Source organism: Cyanistes caeruleus, chromosome 5 (assembly GCF_971803275.1).
Source record: "Cyanistes caeruleus chromosome 5, bCyaCae1.hap1.1, whole genome shotgun sequence".
NCBI lineage: Eukaryota > Metazoa > Chordata > Aves > Passeriformes > Paridae > Cyanistes > Cyanistes caeruleus.
In genome coordinates, this window is record NC_141705.1 from 70,055,096 (window position 1) to 70,062,218 (window position 7,123).

General features: G+C 55.8%; 1 long non-coding RNA gene across 1 annotated transcript; it reads right to left on the reverse strand.

Moving 5' to 3' along the window:
- Positions 1-784: 784 nt before the first annotated feature.
- LOC147653231 (uncharacterized) lies at positions 785-6,490 on the reverse strand. The gene is made up of 3 exons (XR_015287125.1): positions 6,142-6,490; positions 5,854-6,024; positions 785-4,021 (listed from the first exon to the last, which is right to left on the reverse strand). It is a non-coding gene; the product is annotated as an uncharacterized LOC147653231 (long non-coding RNA).
- Between the last annotated feature and the right edge of the window lie 633 nt (positions 6,491-7,123).

Sequence of the window (7,123 nt, forward strand, 5' to 3'; positions counted from 1 at the left end):
CCCGCCGGGGAGCCCAGCCCGGCCCGGCCCGTGCCGGCACCTTCGAGCGCTGGGGAGCAAATGGCGGCGGGAGCGACTTCCGGGTCTTAAATCCCCCTCGGCCCCGCCCCGCGCAGCCGCCCTGGGGCCCCGCGCACCTGCCCGGCCCCGCCCGGCCCAACCCCGAGCACCTGAGCCCGGCCCCGCCCCCGCCCCGAGGCCCCGCCCCGAGCACCTGAGCCCGGCCCCGCCCCCGCCCCGAGGCCCCGCCCCGAGCACCTGAGCCCGGCCCCGCCCCCGCCTTGAGGCCCCGCCCCCGGCCCTTCCCGCGCGGGGCCGCTCCCGGCTGCGGAAACAGGGAAATAAACAGGGAAATAGGGAAATAAACGGGAAACAGGGAAAGCTGTAGGCGGATAGAACACAAACACCCTGCGGCGCTCGGGCCCCGCCGAGAGGCCCCGCGGGTGTCCCGCTGCGGGAGGACTCGGGAGCAGCCGGAGCTCGGCCGCTGCTCTCAGCCCCGAAGCCGCCCCCTGAGCCCGGGGCCGGGCCCGGACAGCGCCGGGCCGGGACTCCGTGTTCCGAGCGCTCGCTCGCAGCATTTGGGCTCCGTCCCTGAGCCCCAAAATGCGGGATTTGGGCTCCGTGCTCACGGCCCGGGCGAGTCTCGCTTTGCACTCCCAGAACACGGGGCTCAAGTCGCTGTTCCACAGCCCTCGGCCCGGCCAGACCCAGCACTTGGTCCCTGAGCCCTCCACACCTTCACCCCCACCAAAAAACCCCACAGGATTCAAGACTCCGATTCTGAGACCAGAAAAATGCTCCATTTATTAATCTCAGCTCACAGGGCTGTGGATTTCACTGTGGACATCCCCACAGGGGCTGACAGGGAACGGAGCTCTCACACCTCTGATCCTGCCCTGAGAACTGCTTCAGACTGGCAAAAACCACACGTGGGATAAAAAGGCTGGAAGGCTCCCCTGGAGCGAAGGCACGTGTAGCCAATCCGCATTTCCTTATTATCCCAGCCATGTGCTATCCCGTTATCCCAGCCCCGCTCTGTGCTGCCGCCTCCAGCTCACTGCCTGACCCCGCCCGTGGCTCCGGCCGCTCCCGAGGCACCGGGAACACGCCCGGAGCTGCTCGGCCCTGCGGAACTGAAGGGCTGGAGATGCCCAGGCCCGAGCAGGGGATGATCCAGGGGCTCCTCCCGTGTCCGGAGCTCGGGCTGAGGCGGCTCCCCGGGGATGCCCGCGCTCCATGCGCTGCCCTGCCCTCTCTTTCGGAGGAGCAGCTCCGGTCCCGGCGCTCGGGGCGGGGCAGCAGCGCAGGGACGGCCCCCACGGGCGCTCGGGACCCGCGGGCTCGGCTCCGGCCCCGCCGGGAGGAGGAAGGAGCGGGATGGGAGTGCCCGGCTGTGCCTGGCGCTGGCAGCCGACAGGGCCGGTCCCCGCGGGAGAGAACTCGCTCTGTGTTCCCTGAGCAGCAGAGAGGGATGGCCAGAAGCTTCTGGTGTTCATTTCCCAGACTGTCCCATCCACCGATCCCAATGTGCGCGAGGCAAAACAGCCGCGATGGCTGCAGGCTTCAAAACAAAGATAAACAACGTGGTTTTCCTTTCCCTCTTTCAGGCAATTATATGTAGGTAGGATTAATAATACCCGATGGCGTTTTCTTCTTAAAACTCTGGCCAAGACCGTGCTACTGACTGGGTCTCCAAAGCAGGAAGATGAAAGTGATAAATTAAATCCGATGCCCGACCTTTGCATATTTAGCTTTCCATTACAGAAATCCCTGGATGGATCCACCTGCTCCTCTGCTCGTATTATATTTTGTCTCACTCTAATCCCATTAGGATACCCTAAATCCAACCTGTTCTGCTCCTCACACCAAAGCCTGAGGTCACCTCTGCTCATGACATTTGCATGGCACACGTTGTTGTCACACAGATAATGGCAAAAACAATTTCATCTTGTTCTTTCCCCCGGTACAACTGGGGCAGCTGGAGCTGTGAAATGAGGTGACAGGACTCACGAGTAGCTCTCAACATGATCTAAACACGGAGCTGCTTTTATTCCAGCCTTCCCCTGTAGAAAACACACGGTGTAAAATGCCACCAAAGCAGGAATTACTGCTGGAGCTCTCTTTGCCCTTGGCACACAAGGGAAGAGCCCTTCCTGGAGTTCGAGTGTCTTATTCCCACTTTTCAGTGCTCTTGGATCAGCCTCTGTGCTAATTGAGATCTTCCTGATAGGTCCTGATCTTTCAGAAGTGGAATCAAAGCAAAGTGAGGTAGAACAGAGGTGAGCCAAAGCCCAGCCGTGTGTATGATCTTTCCAGCTGTGCACCTCCCTGGGAATTGCCTGTTCCCTGCACCACCTGACAGGAGGGCACATGGGATCCCGAGGATATTTAAAGGCTGCTGGGACAATCCAGACAAATCTTCGCCGTGTGCAAGGTAAGAACTGGAAGAGCTGCTTAGAAAGCTGCTGAGCTGAGCAGAGGTGGAAGGAGAGGAGGAAAAGGCTGGTTCCCATCCTCATTTCCGGGCAGGGATGAGGCCAAGCCTGCAGGCACGGAGCCTGCTGGAATCCCTGGCAGCAGGCACAGCCGCTCCCGGGAAGCCGCGCTCCCGTTGCACAAAGCCATCCCCGCCTGCGCAACCTGCGGTGAAAGCCACGGGATCAGAGCCGGGAGACTCAGCTCGAGCCCGGCTGCGGCTCAGCCGGGCCAGGTTCCGATTATCCGGCAGCACCGGGAGGCGCTTCCGGGCCCGAGCCCTTCCCTCGGTCCGCAATGAAAGGCGGCTGAGCGCCCGGCCCGAGCCGGCTGAGCTCAGAGGAAGGCTCTGATTGTGCCCGATTGGGATCAGGAGCCCACTCCCGCCTGGCTGAGGAGCTCCAGCTGGCTCCTGCGGCACTGAGGAACAGCTCCCCCGGCAGTCCGGGCGTGGCTCCCAAAGCTCTGCCCGAGCTGCAGCACTTCCCTTTATTCTCCAGCCGCTGCTGATGCCTGGGATGTGTCGGGAGCAACGCGGATTGTCCAGGGAGGGATGCTCCGGGCTGGCTGCCGGGCGGGTCAGGCAGATGACCTCCACTGCTAAGGAATTTCCCACATCCCAACCAGTCCAGCTGGCAGGAATGATGAACTGGAGGATTTGACAATAGAAATATTGTTCGGGCATTGTCTCACCAGGTGTGGGCACTGCAACAATCTGATCTCACGGGAACAAACAGTTCTGATTGAAGGGAAGGGCTTTGGTGTGACAGGAAGAGCTGCCTGAATCCCAGTATCCCTGGCCACCCTCACCTCAGCCCCTCCAGAGGGAGGGTTGTGGACACTTCCTCACCCCCATCAGCTCACCCAAGGCGAGGTGCTGCTCCTGGCAGCTCAAACACTGCTCTGCTTTGGTCCAAGACCTTTCAGATATTCCAGGATGAGGACTGAGAAGCCCAGGGATAAACAAAGGCCTCTTGGAAGGCAAAGCATTCATTTTGTGATTAAAAGGCAAATTAAGAGTCCTTTTATCTTCACGGCTTCTGTTGTCTCTTGCTTGTGTGGACTTTTGCTTTCTGCCCTTGGCAAGGCTTGGCACACTCACCTTTCGGCATTGCCATCCTCTGCCTTGCCCGGGCTGCCTCTGGTTCAGCTCCCCCAGCAGCTGCTGCCTTCAGCCTGCTCTGTTCTGCCCCAGCTCGTGTCCCTTTCCCTTGGCTCCTCCCTGCTGTGCCCGGCCAGTTCCCACCTGTGAGCAGCAGGGATTCCTCGCCCTGCCCAGGGCAGCCACCAGCCCCGCACATTCCCCAGGGTCAGCCGGGCTGCTGCAAACCTTTGGTGTCCCAGAGCTCACGGATCGCTGCCAGGACAGCAGCTGGGGAGCTGGAAGCCTCTCCTGAGGATGGGGACTGATGCGCCTGGTGCCTGGGAATTCACCCAGGAATACTGGATCCAGTGCTTATGAGCAGTGCAGCCAAGGCACCCCATTTCCTGCTCGCTGAGACACCACCAGCACTGCAGCCTGGCAGTGACTTCTCGTGCTCTCCTGAGAATGCAAATGCAAAGATCGTGGCTCTTGCTTTGGAGGCTGTGATCAAGATTAATTTTCAGTAATTCGAAACAATTATTTCTCCTCATTGCTTAATTCTGTCTGCAGCTGGGACTCCAATAAGAGGAGAAAGGAGACAGTTCACTGGAGCCCCTCTCTTGCCAAACACTGAGGCTCATTCAGGTCCTGAGAGGAAACTCAGGCAGGGAGAGCTGCCCCTGCCCTGCTGGGATTGCACCCTTCATTCATGAGGGAGAGACGTCCTTGTGAAAACCGCTCCAGTTGTCTCCATGCCTTGTAGTTCCCACTACAAAATTGTTTTGACCAGAACTGAGACTGCTGAGCATCACTGAGCAGCAAAGGAGACATCCAGCAATCCCCATAACCTGGCAGAAATCATTGCTGGCCATGGCCTGAGCCCTGGGGTGAGAGTCCCAATGGGAACAGCAGCTACAGCCACCCTGATATCCCCAGGAATGTGAGAAACCGCTTCTTCCCATGGCTGGGAGAATGTCTTTGTGCATCTCCAGGATCCACCCTCAGCACTCACTTGGCCTCTACACATATTCATTCCTTACACCTTCCTCACAAGGCATCCCCACCAGTTCCATCTCCTGCCTGCTGGGCAATGCTCCCCCTCCTCATTGCAAAGGGCAGAGCGAGGAACTCTGCCAGTGCCCTTCACTGAGCTCCTCTCACATCATCTCTCCCTCCTTTCATTTCCTTGCCAGCAAGGAGAAAGATTAAAAGGGGAAGAAAAGTGCGTTATGATCTCTGCAAGGCCAGAAAGTGGCCTGAAGAGACATGTGAAATTTTTTCCAGGATGATGTGTCACACCACCCTGAGCTGGGCTCAGCTTTGAACAGCCTGAAGGGCAGCACTGCCAAGACCCAAGGCAATCATTTCTTTGTAGGCAGCCCAAGCCCATTTAATGTTTCACTGTTTGACCCAGGGATCTTGAGGGATTTTCTCCAACCCAAATGATTCTGTGACTGCATATTCCCAAAGTCAGAGGAATCCAGACAAACAGACATATTGTAGAGAAAGTACCTTTTCGGAGTGTTTAGGTAAATTACAATTATTTCCCCCCCAACAGACGGACTATTTTCTGCTCAGTATAAAAAATGTGTTTTCCAGCACAAAAGCTGTAATTCACCTGCCATCCTCTAGCACCCTAAACCAGAGCAGTAAGAGGCAGCCACGAGGAGCATGGAAAAACAGACAGGCACAGACTGCCCCTGCCCAGCCCAGGGACGAGTCCAGAACTGGCTCCTGAGAGAGAGCAGGAGAGTTCAGGGATAAAATCACCTGACTGTGAGGACTGGCCTGGTCTCTCCCAGGCTACACTTCCCTTCTTACTGGGAATTTACTGGGCCATGGCAGAGGATTCTGTTTAGTGACTATTGCCCCTGCCCATGAATGTCTGATGGATTGTTTGGCATTCCTGAGCTGCCTGCACCAGCAGCAGTCTGAGGTGCCACGTTCAGTGGCTTCAGGACCTCTCATTTCTCAAACTGGCCCGTGGTAACTTCAGCTGCCGACCCCAAGCTCTTCATCTGGGGGGAAACAGGGAACCGCTGCTCCTGGAGATGTTCCTCATCGAGAGTTGTGGGCCACTTATCCTTCCTGCTCCTTATCCCAATCAACCCTGTTCTCCCTCTTGGTATCCATACCAATCTTACTATGCCAAACACTCCAGCTAAAGCTGCAGTGCCACTGTGGACATACATGGAATAAACGGAGCTTGCTCTGGGTTTTTTCCAAATACTTTAAAATTCCTTTGTCTGTTTTTCAGCTCCAGAAACAGAGATGAGAAAAACACAAAGTACCTCTCTTGGAGCTCTCTGGACAGTGAGGTCCTGTGAAACCAGTTCTGTCTGGAGGGCACCTTTGCAGATTCTGCAGTCAGGTTCATCGATGGAGTAGCGCTAAGTGACAGGAAAACCTGGCACCCCCTGGTCCCCCTGCACTCCTCAGCTATGACAGCGACGACGCTGACTCTGTTTGAGAGGAAGCTTAAGCTGAGCTTTTGACAGACTCAGGAATGCTTATGGTGAATCTCCCCAGTCTCTTCTCAAGAGCATCTCTTGGGCTCAGTTGATAAAGAGCACATTAACCTGTCCCGCCTGTCGCTCTCCTCAGCACCGACACTCGCGGTTGGCAGATGGCGCTGCCAAAGGAGCAGCTTGGACCTTTAAGGCAGGAATATGGAAGGTGGTGTCAAAATGAATCAGAAGCTCAAGGTAGATGTGATCCAGCATTTCCAAGACTGGAGAGAGGGAGTTCACTCCTAATGCCCCCCAGGAGACCCCGTTCTCTAGAAACAGCAGGGGCAAACACCAAGGAATCCCCGCTTTACTCAAATCCACTGTGGTGGGTTTAGTGTGCCTGCAAGGAGAGGAGAACAATAAAACAACGAGTGGTGCAGACAGAGCCCACTCCACTGGCAAAGGGACCTGAGCTTCTGCAGCTCTGTGACCTCAGCCTTGGAAGATTCCAGCCTTGGCACTGAGGATTGCTGTGCCTTACTGAGTTTGTAAGGTGAGTTACAAGAGCTGACACGGAAAAGCTTTGCTTGCTGCGGACAGCACCGAGCTCAACACACCTCAGGTTCTGTGGATAGAATCTGTTTCTCCTGGAGCTGCAAGATTGAATCTCTCATTTTATACATGAAACAGCACTTGCTATTACCTCATTATGTGGTGCTTGGTAAAGGCATGGGTTTGAAAATTCTCTTACAGAGTATTTCTAGAAAAGGATCTATGAGTGACTGAAATGCTAGTGGTTTTTATTTCATATCATAACCCATCATGATGAAATGGAATGATGAAAGGCCTGGCTTTGTCTATCTGACTAATTGCACCCATCTTCCAAATCTGCTGAACGATCATTTATTGTTTCCTACTTTGGATGATCAAGCATTTTATCGATAAAGCTCATACAGCAATGGTTCAGAATCATAGAGAAATTCAGTGTCAAATCTGGAAATTGAATAGGTGTCCCACAAACAGCAATCACAGCCAAACCATGCCCCCAGGACAATCCTCTACCCAGGAATAAAATAGGAGCCCCAGTCCTGGAGAGGGTCAGCCCTCAGCC